The 18,547-nt window shown below is 49.4% G+C and overlaps 1 protein-coding gene and 1 long non-coding RNA gene across 9 annotated transcripts in view; one reads left to right on the top strand and one right to left on the bottom strand.

Annotated features, from left to right (window-relative positions):
- ABLIM3 (actin binding LIM protein family member 3) overlaps positions 1-18,547 on the bottom strand; it is a 131,852-nt gene that overhangs the window by 93,351 nt on the left and 19,954 nt on the right. The window lies entirely within an intron of this gene.
- Positions 4,259-8,262, top strand: LOC115656248. Its single transcript, XR_004001607.1, has 3 exons — positions 4,259-4,299; positions 6,693-6,803; positions 8,053-8,262. It is a non-coding gene; the product is annotated as an uncharacterized LOC115656248 (long non-coding RNA).

Raw genomic sequence — 18,547 nt, 5'->3', positions numbered from 1 at the left:
AGTCTATCTGGAATATATGCATAATAAATCCGTCTGTGTAAAGTAAGCACTGGAGATCCTCTTAACACTCCCACTTTCTGCACTGGAGTCGGAATTAAGCCCAGGCTCAGAGTACAGTAGGTACGAGAATAGAGGCAGTCTCCGATAACAAATCCATTCATGTGGCTAAACTAGTCCGCTCTGAGGTCAGAGCTCCCTCCTCCCACACCCGACACAATCCACTGAGGAGCATTCTTCTCCTGTTGAAGTGACATTCCATCCCCCGGAGGATTCTGGGAGTGGAGTCTTCCATCCCCTCATTAGCAACAATTAATGTGTGGTCAGCAGGCCAGGCCAAGTTGGCCTTTCCCAAAGAACAAGTCCCTTTTCAAGGAATAGAATGGGGAAAAGATCAATCCGGCGTTGTTTGTTAGTTTTGGTTTAAATTAGATTTGCAGGATATAAAATGATTTCCTTAATCACACTCATTAGTGCCACCTAATCAACTATGGTGCAGGCTGAGAGCACCCAGTGCAGAATTCTGGGAAAACTGGGCATGAACCAAGGTTGCTTAACCGTTTCTTGTGTTAGGTTTAAAAAGCTATAGTCCATTTTCTGACATATACAGGGGAAAACCACTGGCTGGAGATTGCATTTACTTTATCCTTGCAAAGGCAGCAGGATTGTACAGGGTAAGGCAGAAAAACTTGTATTGTGGGCAGCACAGGCAGGGTTCTCCCTTCATCTTGTTGCCTTAGCAAAGCACTGCTCTCTCTCTACCCAGTGGCACTGTTTCCTATCCATGGGCAACCAAATGAAAACAGATCAAAGAAAGGCGTTTTCCTGAGTCAGAGCAGAAGAAATCTGGAGAAATGGGTGAAACAAGGAAATGAGGGAAGAAAAAGAGGAAAGGCTGTGTTGTAGGCCTGAAATACATCCAGTACAAATTACCCTTAATAGTGGATATTGGTTCAATGTTCCTCTTGGCCCTAGCTTTATGAATGATCAAGGCCTTGAGCAAAGGCTGGAGCTGTTAACCCGACTTCTCCCTCCAAATTGCAGCCCAAAGAGACGACAGGAGCTGGATCACAACCCCAAAAGCAGCAGCCCCCTTAACTGCAACTGAAAAGCTAATCAAATTTGCAGGAAACCAGAGGACTTAGCAATCATGTGGAAAGGCTAGATGCAGGTAGTAATGGACTCTACTCTCTTTACAAGGGTATGGAGGATAACAGAAAGGGAGCATGCTCTTTGGCAAAGAGCTCAACAGAAAAGACCTCAGGCCAGGGCCGGCCTTAGGATTTATGGTGCCCTAGGCGAGATTATTAAACTGGTGCCCCTGTGCCTGATCTGCTCTTAGCAACACAAACATAAGCTTACAGTATTGGAAAACTTGCCACATTCACGTTATTAAAACCAGTTTAACTTAATTAAGCACACTGTAATGCTGATAGACTAGCACTAAAGAAGCAGCACTATAGAAAAAATTCTGATGACAGAATGATGCAAATTTTTTTTTAATTTATCAAAATTTTATTGGAAATTTATATGAAGAGGTATTGAAACAAAGATTTGTTTTTAATTAAAAGCAATCTTTCTGGCTTTTTTGGCTGCAAAATCAGTATTAATGTCATTGTATGACAAAGACAAAGTCGTGCCTTGTTCGATTGCAAGAATAGCAAAACCAGTTAAGCGTTCCTTACTCATTGTAGAGCGGAGATAGTTTTTAATGAGCTTTAGTTTTGAGAAACTCCGTTCCCCTGATGCTACTGTTAAAGGAATTGTGAGTAGAATACAAGTGGCAATGTACACATTAGGATATATGTCAACAAGTTTGCGGGTATGAATAAACTGTACAATGTCCATCATCGATTTTGCATGTGGCAACATTGATGACAGTGTACTCAATTCTTCATACAGTTCAAGTCCATTTAAATCAAAACTATCACCGTGCTTCAGGAGGCTCTCTAGGTTCTTGCACTTGGTCATTAGTTGCTCTTGTTTTCCTATTTCGTTGAATTTAGTTATGTTACACAAAAATCCAAACTGTTCATGGTGTACTTGCAAGGTATTAAACCTTTCATCAACAGCAGATACTGCTTTATCCATCACAACATTAAAAAATTCAACCTCAAATTTCTTTTCTGGATCGTCTATGGGCATGATCTGCTGTACAGATTCTTCACAAAGAAGTGTCCCTGGCCTTTTTAACTCATATTAGCTATGTATTTACTTTATGAAAGTTGGAGAAAACATTGTGAAAACGTAAAACATTGGCTGCCCAACTTCTGGGCTGGCAAAAGTTATACTGACTCACAGGGAAAAAAAAAAAAAAAGCAGGAGAATCTTAGTACAACATATGGTCACTCTATACCAGGGGTCGGGTCGGCAACCTTTCAGAAGTGGTGTGCCAAGTTCACTGTAATTTAAGGTTTCTCGTGCCAGTAATACATTAAGGTTTGTAGAAGGTTTCTCTCTATGTCTATATTATATAAATAAACTATTGTTATTATCTGAGGTCTTGGCCACCGGTCCTGCTCAGGCCACTGCCAGCTGAGTAAATGAAACCCCAAACCGGCAGCGGGCTGGTGGCTGGAACCCTAGACAAGGATCCCAGGCCCTGCTCAGCCCGCTGCTGGTCTGGGGTTCTGACCACCAACTCCTGCCAGCCAGGATCCCGGCCGCCAATCCCCCCTCAGCCCGCTACCAGCCTGGGATTCTGCTCACCCAGGCTGGCAGGAGGCAGAGTGGGGCTGGCGGCTGAGCTCCTGACTGGCAAGGGGCCAGCAGCCGGAACCCTGGAGTAGCAGTAGGCTGAGTGCTGCTGGCACCCCAGACTGGCAGCAGACTGAGCCACTCAACCCCCCATCGGCCCTGCTCAGCCCGCCACCAGCTCACTCAGCCCGCTGCCAGCTGAGTGAATGGAACCCCAGGCTGACAGCAGGTTGAGTGGTTCAGCTGGCCTGCTCAGCCCACTGCCAGCCTGGGGTTCCTTGTGGGTCCCCAGTCCAGCAGCAGGTGCTGAGTGGGGCTGATGGCTGGTATCCCAGCTGGCAATAGGGCAGCAGCCGGAACCCCAGAGCAGTGATGGGCTGAGCCGCTCAGCCTGCTGCTGCATACCATCAAAAATCAGCTCACCTGCCACCTTTGACACGTGTGCCGTAGGTTGCCGACCCCTGCTTTATACACTAGTAAGGAGATGAGCATATTACAGTTGTTGGAGGGCTCTTATCAGGAGTAACAGGCTATAGGAAAGTCAGTCAACATTTTTTGTTTCTCTGATGAAAACTGGCCCACTCCCTGCCTCAAACCAAACCTGTCACTAATACTTGTCAACAACTTAATTTTCTGTTTTTGGCTAAGATATTGATTTTTTTTTTTAAATAATATTGAAATTGGATTCAGGATTGTTAGCAAGAATTTTTGGCAAACAAAGTTGTTAAATGACAATCTAAATGGCAACACAGTACTGCTTTCATGCTTGGCTCACCCCCTAACCCGCTGGTCCAACAGCTGCAGTAGAGGAGGAGATAGGTGGAAAACTGCAGGACCCCAAAATCCACCTCTTGGGGTGCAGAGTGGCAACAGCAGCAGCAAACCCTCAGGTCCAATCACACGCCAATGGGCACCACCACCAGCCTTACGGACCATGGTGAAGTTAGCACAGCATCTGATCTCAGGGACGGGGCACCCATGGAGCCACAGCAACTCATCCTGCCCTATGCAGCTCCCCCCGGATGAGATGGATAGCTGACAGCCCGGGGGAGAGGCACTCCCTAGCTAGGGTGGCCAGATCCAGATGTCCTGATTTTATAGGGCCAGTCCCGATATTTGGGGCTTTGTCTTATATTGGCACCAATTACCCCACCTAGAGTGACCAGACAAAGTGTGTAAAATCAGGACAGGGATGGGGGGGAGGCAGGTAAAAGGAGCCTATATAAGAGTCCCAATAAAATAGGGATATCTGCTCACCCTACCCCAATCCCGATTTGTCACACATCTGGCTAACCCCATCCAAACCCTGTGTGACATTCCAATTCTGGCTGCCTGCCCAGGAAGTGAGTTACTTTCACTTTCATTCCTCAGCAAGCAGCCAGCCTCCCCTCCCCCCACCTACCCCCAGCACCTCACCCAACCCAGCCCCGACGGAGGGGAGGGAGGAGAGAGAGATGGGTGCTCCTGGGGAGGAGGGAGAAAGGAGGGGGTGCTCCGTGGGGCAGGGGGGAGAAGAATGGATGTTATGGGAGACAACAAAGGATACTGGTTCCAGAGCCACAGCCTCACCTGACCTCAGCCGGGGGGAAAGAGTCACACTCACAGGTGAGCTCTTTCCCAACCCCCACCCCCTCCCCTTCCCAGAGACCCCAGCAGCCAATCCCATTCCTCAGACTGTGCTGCATTCAGCTCTCTCTAGGACCCAGCAGCCCTGCTTCTACACTGCCTGGGCTGCCTGCAGAGTGGTGCCCCCAGGCAGTGTGAGGCCCTACGCCACTGCCTATTCTGCCTATGCCTAAGGACGGCCCTGCCTCAGGCACACTCCAAGCTAGCTCTGGTTTGTTCTCAGACCCCAGCCCAAGCTTTCAGCTGTCAGAGCATTCTGGGAAATGGCATGCAAATGATCACCATCCTTTTAGAAGAGAGGCTAATACATGTGTTATTCCTGACACCTGTGTTTTACTGCAGTCAGTTGGGTAATGTTAGCTTTTTTCCAGTTCAGCCTCCGTGTCTCCCAATTATTTGGGAAACTGATGTGGAAAGAAATACAAAGTGAGCCAAAGACAGCGCAGGAACAACAACCTGCACTTGATGGGCTGGCAAGTTTGACAGAGGAATCCTGTTAGCAATGACCTCACTTCTGTTCCCAGCATTGGGAAGAGGCTGAAAGTGCTTCCCAACAACTTGTACAAAATATGGCTCAGCCAGCCTGGCTTCTGGCAGGGAGCTCTGCAAAGTTTTAATTGGTGGGGGCACAAGCAGAGACCTGGGAAGGATGAGGTTGGAAAACATACCAATACAGACCCTTCTACTACAACATGCAAGACATTGTGCTATATAGTGGCCTTGCCAAATTCTTCTCACCTAGTAGGAGCACAATTTTTTAAATGGGCAAATGAAATATCTTCCCGGTTTTCATTATCGACCATGCACAAGGTTGGCAAGTAGATTTTGTGCCAGGGCTGGTAAGTTCCCATGGTAATTTGGCAGGCCTGTTGTCTATGTATTTCTTCTAATGGTTCATAAAATACACAGTAGCCAGCTGAGTAGACAGCATCAAAATCACCCAATTGGGTGGTGCTATCAATGTGTGTTAACAGTCATTAGCTCTGGCACCTGCACCTGCTGCAATGCGGGCTGACACAGAGCTCTAGGCAGAAGTCACCCAAGATCCCTGCCCCTCCTCCCCATAAACTCACATGGTAATTCACACATGTCCCTGCTGCACTGCATGGAAGTGTAAAATATCACACAGATTAAAAAAAAAAAATACTTGACAAGTGTTTCAATGGTGATCTCATCATATTTCAAATATAGAGAGGGGTGCCTGTGGCTGGAAATAGATTGTGCCACTGCCACACCACGTGTGATACTGTGTTACAGGTGCCACTGTGCCCTGCCAGCCACAATGTGCAGATCTGGATTCCAGCTTACACAGAGTCTGGAGGGATTGTGACTGGGGAGGTTTGGTTTGGCACATGGTTTAGATCAGTGGTCCCCAAGCTTTTTCATCTGGCGGGCACCAGACGAAGAGCCATGGAGGCAGGGGCAGCTCCAGGCCCCCCCAAGTGCGTGCTTGGGGCGGCATGCCATGGGGGGCGCTCTGCCGGTTGACCGGAGGGCGGCAGGCAGGCAGCCTTCGGCAGCATGCCTGCAGAGGGTCCGCTGGTCCCACGGCTCCAGTGGAGCCACGGGACGACTGCAGGAGGTCCACCGGAGCCGCGTGACTGGCAGAGCACACCCCCACCAGCACGCCACCATGCTTGGGGCGGAGAAAATGTCTAGAGCCGCCCCTGCATGGAGGCAGTCGAGCATCCGCCGAAATCCCGCTGAAATTTAGCAGCGACGCCTCTGGATGTCGCTGCATTTAGATGCCCCTGCAGGCACCGCATTGGGGACCCCGATTTAGATGTTTGTTTATTCCCCCTTCTCTTTGAAATTAACCAAACCAAATGAAAATGCAGAACACACAACAGGCTTGGACTTCCCTAGCTGCGTACAGGATCTGGAGATTCTCCAAGTCACCTAAGGGATTTGAATGCCCTATTCCCAAAAATCTCAGGCTAAGTCATCTCAGCCGTAGCAGCTGTTTGGAGACTGACGCACTTGGTAATCTTCCACCAGTGAGAGCAAGATTGCCTAAACCACAGATCATCAGGGCAAGGCAGCAAAATTGGCTCTGGAACTTTTCTCTTGGGTACCAGGAAGGAATATTCTATTTAAAAACACACAAGAGAAAATGGAAATTGCCAGGCAAATGGATGAGGAACCCTCCTCTGATGAGTTGCAGGACTTGGCTGCTCTGCCATGTTCCTCTGAACATCGACGTGTGGAGGAGCGCAGGGTGAAGCTGACAAAACCCCAGAACAGCTGAGTCCTGCAGCTCTGCCAGTGCAAACTGGCAGACAGTGGAAACCCAAGAGACCCTAAACTGCAGAGAATTACTGCACAAGACCAAGATTCTATATGGGTCACTTAGTGGATGTTTTTGCTTTTAGCTCTTATTCCTCCTGTAAAAACAGTCGAGTTCCATGTGGGATCGGCCATGTCTGTGGAGGGGTTGCCTGCCCCTGCACCTGCGTGCAGAGAACATGCCTCATTGGCTCCTGGTAAGTATGTGGAGCCAGAGAGGGGTCTCCGTCCTGGGATTTGTGGGTGAGAAATGAAAACACAGTTTCTCTCACACTAGCCTAATGATTTCCCCTGCAGCTCAGGGAGTGACAGTCACAGAGGGCACCAGAGGAAGAGAGACCAAGCAAGATTCAGTCGGATATTTTTAAAATGACAACTTGTCTTGCAGGAGCAGTGAGAGCGCTTTTAACAGAAACCATCTGGGCTGGTGGTGACCTGACGCCTCTCCTGAGCAATGTCAGCTAGCACATATCAGAGCTGGACTTTCGATAGGGTTCCCAGTCACCCAGGGGCACGCAGCTCAGCAGCACTATGTGACAGCATTCCCCCAGTGTAATCACTCACATGCCTTTCCCTGAAGTCTTTCCATTACCTCCCAGCCCAGTTTCCTTTTCTTTCCTTATTAGGGATCCACCCCCCCGCACCCTCTCTCTTTCTCTTGCCACTGTTGGCTATTTGAAAAATGCCATAATAGCTTTTGACTGATAACATTCTCAGGAATCTGGGGTTTGGTATATATAGCCCAGCACTAGCAGACCTCACTATAGACCTAATTGTATAGACAGGTGACCTGCCTGTGATAGTGAGTTCATTTAGAGAGAGAGGTGGGACTCAGCATTCCCAAATAAGCACTCTGCTTGACATGCAAGCCATTCCCCTAACCCACGCCTGCAAAGATGCCAACATACATCTTACCTGGTCCTTACAGGGATTTGCAGTAGCTGCTTATCTATGGCCAGATATGTTCACATACTCCCGTGCCAGACTGAAGAGCTGACCAGTCCTAAACTGCAATCTCCCTCTCACTATTCCTCCCCAGGACACATGGTAGGTCTTGGCAATGTATGCAAGTCACATGCAATAGGCTAGGGTGTGATGTTTGGTAGCAGTGTCCCCATAAACAAGGGCTATTTGATGAGACCACTGGAAACAGTCCATAAATCCTTGTCCTGCTAATCTACAGAGCCAAGGAAAGAATAAAGGAACCTCTCTGCACTTAGCTTTGGGTCTAGTTTCCACAGGATGCATTCCGCATCTAAGCAAAGGGAATAGCTTTGTCTTCGTGGTCCCAGTAAATCCTTTGGTCAGCCACTTGCTAGTCTTTGGAGTGCAACACACAAGTGCGCCCATGCTGCAGAGACATTCTATCAGGCTTCAGTGAGGAGATGTGTAGGCATTACAAATACAACATATCCATAATTTATGCAATGGTCTGTATTGCCACAGGGTCACAACTCAAGGGGATGGACAAGGAGGTTGTCATACTACATTGAACAAACTCCTCCATGAACAGAGCAAAGACCTCCAGAAGCTCCTGCCAATAAAAATGGAGATGCCCTGTTTTTTAAACTGAGCCACTAGTCTAGGTGGGAAGACCAGAACTTTAGGAAGGTCTGAGTTCAAGGATGCTGGGTGCTGTATTAGGACTGGGTGAAGATGGCACAATGTACATAATGAAAGAGAAGAAAGTAAGAGTCAGATTTCTTGGATGAAGCATGGATTCTGAATATCATTGAGAGGAATGAATATTATGTTGCGAAGCCGACCAAAACAAACTGGAGACAGACCATGAAGGCATCTCACCAGCTTCATAGAAATCACCACTCTGTTTCTCACTCTTTCCTCAAATCTGTTATTCCAAAGTGAACTGGCCATCTTCCCAATAATAAAGCCAGTCAATGACTGACCAGGTAAAGGGTCCAGCAGGACAACTGACGTGCATGTCAAAGCAACCTCTGTGTCTGGATTGCATGGGACCCTCCCTATAATAGCCTTCTAGGCCATTGATTGGTTAAAGCTAGTGGAACGTTGATAAATCTTTGTTATGGTGCCAGAAGGCTCCCTGTTGCAATCCATCTGTCTCCCTTTGCTAGCTATGTGTTTGCAAGCTCTCCTAGCCACAGAAAGGATGACTCAACTGTTGCTGGTTGGGATTACACCATGCATAACCTGATAGGTGTCCTGCCATGTGCTAATGTGATGACACAGAGTCACTGTCAGGCAGGAGTTCTTTTCCAGCCTATCACATTATCAAAAGTTGGGCATGTCTGGAAACCAGCTCAGTTCTAGAAGAGCCCCAACCAGATCACGTCACTTTCAGAGGACACTTTAGTGACCTGAATATTTATAGCCTGTGACTAAAAAGAACTCCTATCACCCTGCCCTACTTTCATAATTCTCTAAGGACGCCAAGGCTGATAGCAAGTAACGAAATATGAAAGGACAACCTAACACTCCCTCCTGCTCCCACAGTGTAGAGATACTAGAAAGAGAGAAAGGGGAGCAGTCTGGAATTCTATGGGTGTTGTCATATTGGTAGAGACTGAAGAGGGGAAAGAGGCCAAATAGAATCCATGAGAGGAGACACTAAGGAAGGCTGCGCTCTTTCCCATTTGAGGGGCTGCTTTGATACTAGGAAAGAGAAAATGTAGAGCAGACAACAGCTGCCGTGAGGGGAGGGAAGAGATGACACCCTTACCTGGAGCACTGCCTAGCAGGGAGTTCCTGTGGCAGAAGCAGTGTTGAGAGCACTTGAAGTCTGTTAATTTTTTTTTAAACTATTGGAACAAACTAGAAATAGAAGTGGTGGATTCCCATCTCCTGATGTCTTCAAATGAAGACAGCATGCTCTCTGCCAACTGCAATGCAGAGGTCACTATCCTTAAGTTCTATGGCCTGTGTTATGCAGGAAGTTAGGCTAAATGATAAAATGGTCCTGTCTGTCCTTCGGCTCTGTAAATCTATGAGCTCAGTGATCCTTCCATGAAAGAGCTGCAGTGTGAGGGTCCAAGCCCCAAACAGGAGACCTCCTCTCCAACTAAACTACAAAGCTGGTCTATCCCCCTGGACATGCTCTGAGTGCAAGAGGCTTTGAGATGACATATGCTTCCTCGTCTGTATATGAGGTTGCTGCTGGTTCTTCTAGCCATCTTCTCACTGCACTCTGCAGAAAGATCCAAGCCCTCCAACAGCAGCGGGGAGCAGGCGCAGGACTCAGACATGGTCTTCTGCTTTTGGGGAAGGAGAGGATTAATTGGTCAGAGATTCACCTAACGGAGAGGGTGGGAACTGGCTACACAGAGAAGCCCAGCTCCAGAGAATACCAACAACAGTATTTCACTAAAGCTCTGTCACATCACCCAGTGGCTCAACGGAGGCTCAGCAGCTGCTGGAGAACAGCTCAGTCTGGCAGCATAATTCTTCTGCAGGATCCCCACCTGATCACAGCGCCCTCAGGGAGACCAGTGCGTCAGACATTGCCTTCTAACAGGCTTTACCTGGGGCCTCTGATGGACAGGGGCGTATTCCGAGGGTCTGGGAAGAATGGACATGGGCGATTGGTTCTTCTTTTTGGCCAATAGTAAATTAGCTGAAAAAGGCATTTTGATGCATTTCAGCTGACACTCCCTCCCCGCCCCCATACAAAAATCTTCAAAACGTCAAAGGGAACCATTACAAAAAGGTCAAACCAGAATGACCTTTCCTCAAGGAAAGGGTGACTCGATTTGCCATTTCATTTCACAGTGTTGTTTCGAGTCAACATTCAAAACATTTCGTTCCAACTGAAAGCGACAATTTTTCTTTTGTTTCGTCAAGAAACTGCAACTGTGTTTTTTCACCTCATTTTTTTGGTTTGGGCTTTTTTTCCAGCACTCGGTTAAAAGAGGGTGTCCGAGCTCCATCAGTGAAATAGGCTGAACGATGGTGCCTGCTGGTGACTCGCCATTTAACATCTCTCTGTCTGGAAGCCCAGCAGCTATACCATACCACGAGGCCTCTGTTGAGCCATTTTCCCCACTCTCCCAGGCAGGGCTGCTGGAGCCAGCCCATCTCAGCTCTCCACACACTCACCTCATCATTCCTTGGTTAGATTCTGAATACTGCATGGCGACAACAATCTGTTTATTACTCCATGGCCCACCACAGAGACAAGGAAAAACTACTAGCCCTTCAGAAAAATTCCATCGTTAGTCATAGTGATGGCTACTTAGGCTGGGGGATTATTATGGTGGTGGGCGGGGGAGTACATTCTGTCATTTCGAATGGCATAGAATAGGCTAGGGCACTGAGAACAGATGTTTGGAAGGCAGAGTTCCAGTCACGTGGGGAAGGGGGAAATGAAATCTCTTCCTTGGCAAACTCGCCCTCCCCACCCTACTCTTTGCTCTAGGCGGCTGACAAAGCCTGCATTGCAATGCTCCTCTCGCAATCAGAGTTGGACAAGAGCCTCCTAACTGACAGGTGACTGGACAGAGACAAGTGTCATTTTGCCCCTTCCCATCCTCCTCTTGCCCTCCTGGTTGAAAGTGTCAGTATGGGAAAGTCCTTGACTAGGGCTTGAAACTCAATCTCACTCCTCCTCCCAGCCTGCCCTCTCCCCTCTTCCCAGAATCCATAGTTCACTGCAGACAGCTGCGTCCAGGAGATTCCAGCAATGAAAACTGACATGTGCCAACAAGTGCCTCTGAACAAAGAGAAGAAGTCACCAACCTCAATCGGTTTCTTTAAACCTCTTTAAGCCTTTGAAGGGCTAGTAGTTTTTCCTTGTCTCTGAAGTCTGTCCTGAGACCTAGGTCAAAACAACCAAAAGGTTTCCTAGCCCTACATCACGCAGCCCAAGTGAACGCGGAGTCAGAACAACTGCAAACGCACATGGTAGGAATGCTGCACAGGGCACAGCTAACATGCCTTTCCTAGTCAGGGATTCTGCCAGCATGTTTATAATGGTGCATTCTTTGGGACCGAGGCCAGAGGACCATACTCTTTGGAAAAGCTTGTCCTGGATCTTGTCTGGTGTAAGCTCTTCATGGCAGGATGTGTAAGTAAGAGAAAAGGATTTTCTCCAAAGATAATGGACCAAATTAAAGCTCTTTCTCAGGCAAGTGGGACACTTGCCTAAGTAAGCAACAGGATGTAGCATTTTATGGAGCCTCATTTCTTGCCCTGGGCTGAGCTACTAGCAGGGAACCACAGAACTCTATAGGGCGATTCAAAAACCTTCATAGCATCCAATTCCCTATTTCTTCTTAGAGTCAGTATTGCAGAATCCTATTCATTTAATCCCTATTATCTCTGGTGGGCCTTCTCCAGAAGGGCCTGGATTCACTTCTGTAGGACTTTTCTGTAAGGGCCCATATTCAGTTCCACTGTGGGACTTTTCCCTATGAGCCCATAGGATGCCCTGTCCCATTCTTTCCAACCAAAAGAATGGGCCTGGAAAAGTGGGAGAAGGGTAAAATAGAGATAACAGAAAAAGGAGGGCAGCTTAGGGCTCAGAGGGGAGCTGGGGTGGGTGGAGAAGAGGGAAAGGACACACCAGATTAAGCAACAGCTACAGTTGGTGCTTGTTCATTTCCAATCACAGGCCCTTGCCTCTTCTTGTCAGTTTCCAACCCATGACAAATGGCATAATGGTTGATATTGATGAAGCTTTTAAGTGAGCAAGACTAGACAGGGAAAATGCCTGTACGAACTATACCCTGTCAAACACCCGAAATGCCAGCAAGTGTAATGGTCCCCAGTGCCTGAGCTCCCAGAGAAATTTGATTAGTTCTGTACTGTTATTCTTCAGACAGCCCTTCTCCAGAGAGCTATGTGCAGCCAGTGGAGCTGTGTATCACAGTACTTACAAGCTTCCCAAAACTTCCAGAGATTTATGGTGCAACCGTGAATACAAAAGGCAGAGAGGGTGGAAGCAGACAGGCTGGCTTTTGTTCACCATGTTATTATCATTGTTAGAAGCAAAGATCACCCCCCTTGCTGCAGCATCCTCCACCCTGGCCATGCCTTCAATTTGCCTGGGGGCAGCTCGCATACTGCCTTGGTGGGAATGGATTAGCAGTAGCAGCCAGAATTCCAGCAGGACGCTGCCTCCAGGAGGCTGGCAACGTCACTCTCTGCACCTGTTCATGAAGCAACCCCTCCCGCTCCCCACATCTTGCCTTGTTCGCTGTCTTGCCAGCAGCACTCTCCCCCTCTCGTGAGGTGCTGATTTAGTTAGTCTAAAAATATCTAATTAGATGTTCCAAGCACTTCATCAGGGGGTCCGTCATGATAGGACTGCAGGCTCTAGCACGAACTTGGTGGGCTTGTTTCTACTCCCTCACTGGATCGCAGAGAGAAATGGCAGGCACCACGCTGCCTTCCCATTGATAAGAGGACAGTCTATCATTAGCCCAGCCTGCTGGCATCACAAATATAATTATCTGGCTAAACTGATCTCTGCTCTATCATTAGCAAACTTGCTATTTATTTTGTGAGAGCCTGTTGGGCACTCAGAATAATTCAGTTGCTGCAATTGACTTTACCGCTTGCTTTTCATGGGCTTTCCTTTAAGGCTGGTTAAGATGTCTTATGTTTTCCCCATCCTCCAAGATGCATCCCACCATGCAAGACAGCTTGCAAGGAGGCTTGAGAAGAACGGTGAAACCTTATGGAATGGAAATTTGCACATAACCATGAGGGTAGACAGTAGCTGACTGGGATCAACATCCACTCGGCTGGCACCATGTGCAAAAAGACACCTCTTTTGGAATGTGCACAAGCAGGAGCGAGAGGGCTACTTGTTGCCAGGGAGATTGTGAGAAAGGAGTCTAGGTTGCATCTTAACTAATGGGAAATAGAGGTGGGTGGAGACTCCTATGACACTGCAGATTAGGTCTACATTTGAGCTGGGAGGTGCGATTCCCAGCTCACATGGATGTACCTGTGCTAGCTCTGCTCAAAACTAGCACCCAAAGAAAGCATGTGGCCAGGTAGCACAGGCATCGCTCCCCCCCTACCCCCCGGCAGCCCAGGCTGCCACCTTGCGCTGCCGCACCTCCCTTGCTATTTGCAGGTGCTAGCTAGAGCAGAGCTGGTGTGGGTACATCCATGAGAGCTGGGAATCACTCCTCCTTGCCCCAGTGTAGACTGCCTGTAGTTTCAATACCCCCACACCCAGGAACGGTGCCAGGGTTTCTGATGCCCTAGGCAGACGGCCATTTCGCTGCCCCCCGCGGCCCCAGTGGAGCTACCGTAGTCATGCCAGCGGATGGTCCGCTGCTGGAAAGGCTCCGGTGGAGTTGTCGCAGTGACACCAGCAGGCAGTCCGCTGGTCTAAAGGCTCTGGTGGACCTGCCACAGGCATGCCTGCGGCAGGTCCACCGGAGCCTTTAGACCAGCACATCATCCGCCAAAATGACTGCGGCAGCTCCACCGGAGCCTTTCCAGCAGTGGACCATCCGCCGGCATGACTGCAGTAGGTCCACCGGGGCCGCGTGCAGCCCCCCTGGCAAAATAGTGCCCCCCAAAAAATTCTGGCGCCCTAGGCCATTGCCTAGGTCGCCTAAATGGTAGCGCCGGCCCTGCCCACACCATGGAACTCACTGCTGGAATGTCCTCTGTATGTGTGTGGATGCTAGACACCAGATGTGTGGATCAAAGGTAGTTCTTTACTTTCAAGGCCCTATATAGATCTGCCTCCAGCTCTTCTCTCCTTTCCCATTATTACTGTCACCTCTTGCTGCCTGCAATCCACTCACGGTGCTCTTCTTAATGCCCTCTTTTGCAGCTTTCCCCCATGCCAGCCGTTTCTTGGAATTTCCTCTCTCCTGGTGCATCTCTCGATCTCCTGCACATTCATCCGCCAGGTCAATGGACTTTGAAAGACCTTCCCTTTCCCTATGGCATGTGAGGTTTCCTGAGGTGCTGCCTTGTGTGATAGAACTAAGTCCTCATGGGTTTGGGGAAGAAGGGGTAGCAATTTGGTTCCTCTGGATTAGCTTGGCTCAGAGGCAGAACCCGGGTGTCAGTGAGGTCCCCAACTCTTAACTGCTCTGTCTCAGTGTGGTTGGCTGAGGCGAAAGGAGGTTGAAGGATTTGCTCACGATCACGCTGTGAGTCAGTGGCTCAGCTAGCATAGACCCTCCTAGATCTTTGCTTTGACCCCTAAACCATGCAGGATCCTGTATCTGATGCGATCCAGGTTCAGAGCAGGACAAGCTGGGTTCAATACGCACTAATGGATGTTAGCTTGGGTTTAATCTCCTCTAGGAGGATTTTCACTTGGGTCTTTGTTCAAAACAGAGACAGGCCACAATGGTGCTTTGTCATGAATTAACTACTCAAGTCAGAGCTGCCACAAGTGGAACAAAAACACTCATACTAGGAAGCTGTGGCATGACATTGCAACATTTTCATCTCCATGTCATATGATGCTGCATTCTCTCACCTCCACAGTGCCACCACTTCACCAGCCTGAAATACACTTGAGGCTCAGTAATCAGGGTACAGAGATGGTTGGGGACTGAGCTGTAAACACCTTCACCGCTGTTTAGTTGGGAAGCCTGGAAAGACTGAAGGTGTGTTTCCCGCTGGTGCTACTGCATTCAGCTGCAAGGGTCAAACCCTGATTCCACTGAAGCCAATAACAGAACTCCCAGTGATCTCTCTGGGACCAGGATCTTACCGCTTGGCCCCAGAGAGCTGGCCTGAAACACAAGCTGCAAAAATTTTAGCTCAAGCATATTCTGCCTGGAAAGGCCAAGGTGCTACTGGCTTTGGAGACCAAGCCTACAGCACAGATTTAAGGCACTGAAAGCTGTCTGAGATTGTCTAAATCCCTTAGGCAGCTTTGACACACAGCTGCCATTAATTTCAATGGGAAATAGGTGTCTAAATCCCCTGGAGAGTTGAGCAATATTAGATCTTGGGCCTTCAGTCAGCAGAGAGCAGAGGCCTTTCCAGCATGGCTGCCCACAGGAGCAGGTGGTAGTCTCCTGCCGACTTCCCTCCGCCCACATAGTCCTGGGAGCAAGCATAGACTGTCTGTAAGGTAGGAATGCATTTGTAGCCAGTAATCTGTAGAGATTTTGAAACTGCACAGAGCAAGCCCTTTTTGGCAACAGTTTGCATCAAGTGATCCAGCTTCAATAGAAGTGCTCAGAGGCATTGATGTTCCTATTTATAACCTATGAAACCATTTGTAACCAATTAGTGGAGCTGGCTAGAGTAAGAGGTATAAATAGCTGAACAAATGTAAATATTAGCACCGCAGTCTTTGATCCGGCCCTCTGAACTTTACTGTGTGTCCTGTGAACCCAGCCCACTTAGGAAAGAACAAAGACCCCTTCCCCACATTACAGCAATCTCTGACTCCAGTCTCTCTCTGCCCCCCAGAGAGTCAGGGTGCATTCATAACTGAGCTCCAGGTCCTTCATATCAGGGCAGCTTTTTCATGCCAGGCTGTTTCCTCTTGGACGTAGGAGAGGGGTGTACAGTGCCTCTAAAAATCAGGTTCTATTTCAAGGCAAAATTGGCATTTCAAAAAAAGTCTGTGTACAATTACATGTGGTTAGTGTGGACACGCACCCATGCGGCCGAGGTCAGATGTATGGACGGAGCTGACCATCCTGTGCTGAACTCGCTGGAGACCCCCACAATGGCCACAACAGGATGAGTTAGGGAAAGCGCAGCTGTCCTCAGCTCTGAATTTCCTGCCTCTTGTTGGTGTCAGGCAGGATCTTAATGTTATTAGAATGCACGGTTCAGAAATGAGAGAGGTGGGAGTCATTGGAAATCATGGGCCACTTTCTCAGTGGGTGTAAATTGCCATAGTTTCACTGAAGTCAATGGAGCTACTCTGATTTTCACCAGCTGAGGTTCTGGGCTGGCCCCATGTTTGGGCTGCATGAGTGATCTGTTATTTGTATTCTCTGTAGCACCCAGGAGTCCATCATGGACCAGGCCACACTGTGCTAGGTGCTGTACAAACAGAACAAAGACAGTCCCTCCCCAAACAGCTTCCAATTTAAGTAGAAGACAATAGATAGATATTGACAGACAGGGGAGTACAAGGAAACGCGAGACAACATTGGTCAGCATGATAGGCAGTGGTCTCAGCTCACCAGCAGCGTGACCATTGTCAAATTTTGTTGTAGGCCTCATGGCAAAGGAGAGTTATAAGGATGGTTTTAAAGGAGGACAATGAGTTACAGAGATCACAGTGTCCTGCCTCATCAGAAAGACCCCATTTGGCTCCTGATCCTGTTCTGACTCCCTAGGCTAGGGGTGCGCTGCTCTGCCCTGTGCAAGACTTGGGTTCCACTTCCATGCACTGCTCTGGGAGTGACCCAGCTCTGACTCCAAATCCTGGCTCTTCCCTTCAGGCCAACAGGCACTGGAAACACTTTGGGGGGGGGGGTACTTCTACATGGTCAGATCGGATACCCATTTCCCCCACAGGTGCAGGTGCTCGGAGCAGGGTGCCAGGACATGCTTGAGCCCAACACTAACACCACTGAGAATACGAAGGCTGGAAAATGAATGCAAAAAGCTGCAGTGTGACAGGAGGCAGGACACTCATCCTCTAGGAAGGATTCCCCTCCCATTACTCATCTCTCCAGCTAGCCAGTGGCACCAGGAGTCTCTAAATGGACAGCCTCTCCTGAATGGAGTCCCCTCCAGTTCTCTTGGCCAGAAGAATTGTGGGTCACAAAGAGACAGAGGTGGGCAAACTATGGCCTGTGGGCCACATCCAGCCTGCGGGCCCCTCCTGCCCAGCTCCTGAGCTCCTGCCCCGGGAGGCTAGCCCCTGCCTCTCCCCCTGCTGTTCCCCCTCCCCCACAGCCTCAGCTCTCTCAGCCGCCAGCGCAATGCACCGGGTGGTGGGGCTGCAAGCTACTGGGGCAGCGCGGCTGCAGAGCCGGGGCCTGACCCAGTGCTCTGTGCTGCGCAGTGGTGTGGCTGGCTCCAGCCGGCAGCACGACTACCTGGTGCTTTGTGCAGCATGGCTGTAACTCTGCCAGCCACCGGTCCGCCAGGTAGCGCGGTAAGGGGACAGGGAGCGGGGGGGGCGGGGGGGGCCGCGGGGTTGGATAGAGGGCAGGGGACTTCGGGGTGGTGGTCAGTGGGCGAGGGTGTGAATGGGGGCGGGGTTCCCAGGGGGCAGTCAGGAAGGAGAGTGGGGGTTGGATGGGGTTCTGGGGGCAGTCAGGGGACAGGGAGAAGGGGTGGTTGGATGAGGCAGGTGTCTCGGGGGGAGGGACAGTCAGGAATCAGGGGGCAAGAAGCAGGAGGGATCGGATGGGGGCAGGGCCATGCCATGTCTGGCTCTTTGGGGAGGCAGCACCTCCGCTAACCAGCCCTCCATACAATTCTGGAAACCCAATGCGGCCCTCAGGCCAAAAAAAAAAAAAAAAAAAAAAAAGTTTGCCCACCCTGGTCTTAAGGGCTAAGCTGAGAAGGGAGGGAAGACACCAAGGCCAGGTTCCTGTTTCTCCTCCATGGGATTGTGGAATTTGATAAGACTCTCAGGCAATGGGCAGTATCCACATGGCTGGGCTATGCAGTAGCCTAAGAAGCGGTATTGTTTGCTGTATTACTGCATGCCTGGGAGGGGAGTATTCGACACCCCCAGAGCTTAGAAAGGAAGCATTTGCCAAGGGGAGTGTCCCTTCTTTTCTGCCCTCTCCTCACACCTATTAAACTAATAGATTTAGTGGAGCTGTCGTCTTCTTCCCCACACATCCCTGTAACTTCCAGCCCTGTACACACCCCAATAACGGACTTGTGGGCACACAGGCCTTTTAGGCCATAAATTAGTTGTGAGGTTCATAGCAGACTGCAGGCTCTTTGGGGAAAGAGATAGTCTCTTCCTATGTATTTAGCGCCAGGCACAGCATAGTAGGGGCCTGATCCTGGTGGGGACCTCTCAGTGCTACCATAAGAAGCAGCAGCACTG

This window comes from Gopherus evgoodei, chromosome 8 (genome assembly GCF_007399415.2).
Source record: "Gopherus evgoodei ecotype Sinaloan lineage chromosome 8, rGopEvg1_v1.p, whole genome shotgun sequence".
Taxonomy (NCBI): domain Eukaryota; kingdom Metazoa; phylum Chordata; order Testudines; family Testudinidae; genus Gopherus; species Gopherus evgoodei.
Note: the sequence above shows the minus strand (reverse complement) of the source record. Positions and strands in the feature narration are given on the sequence as shown.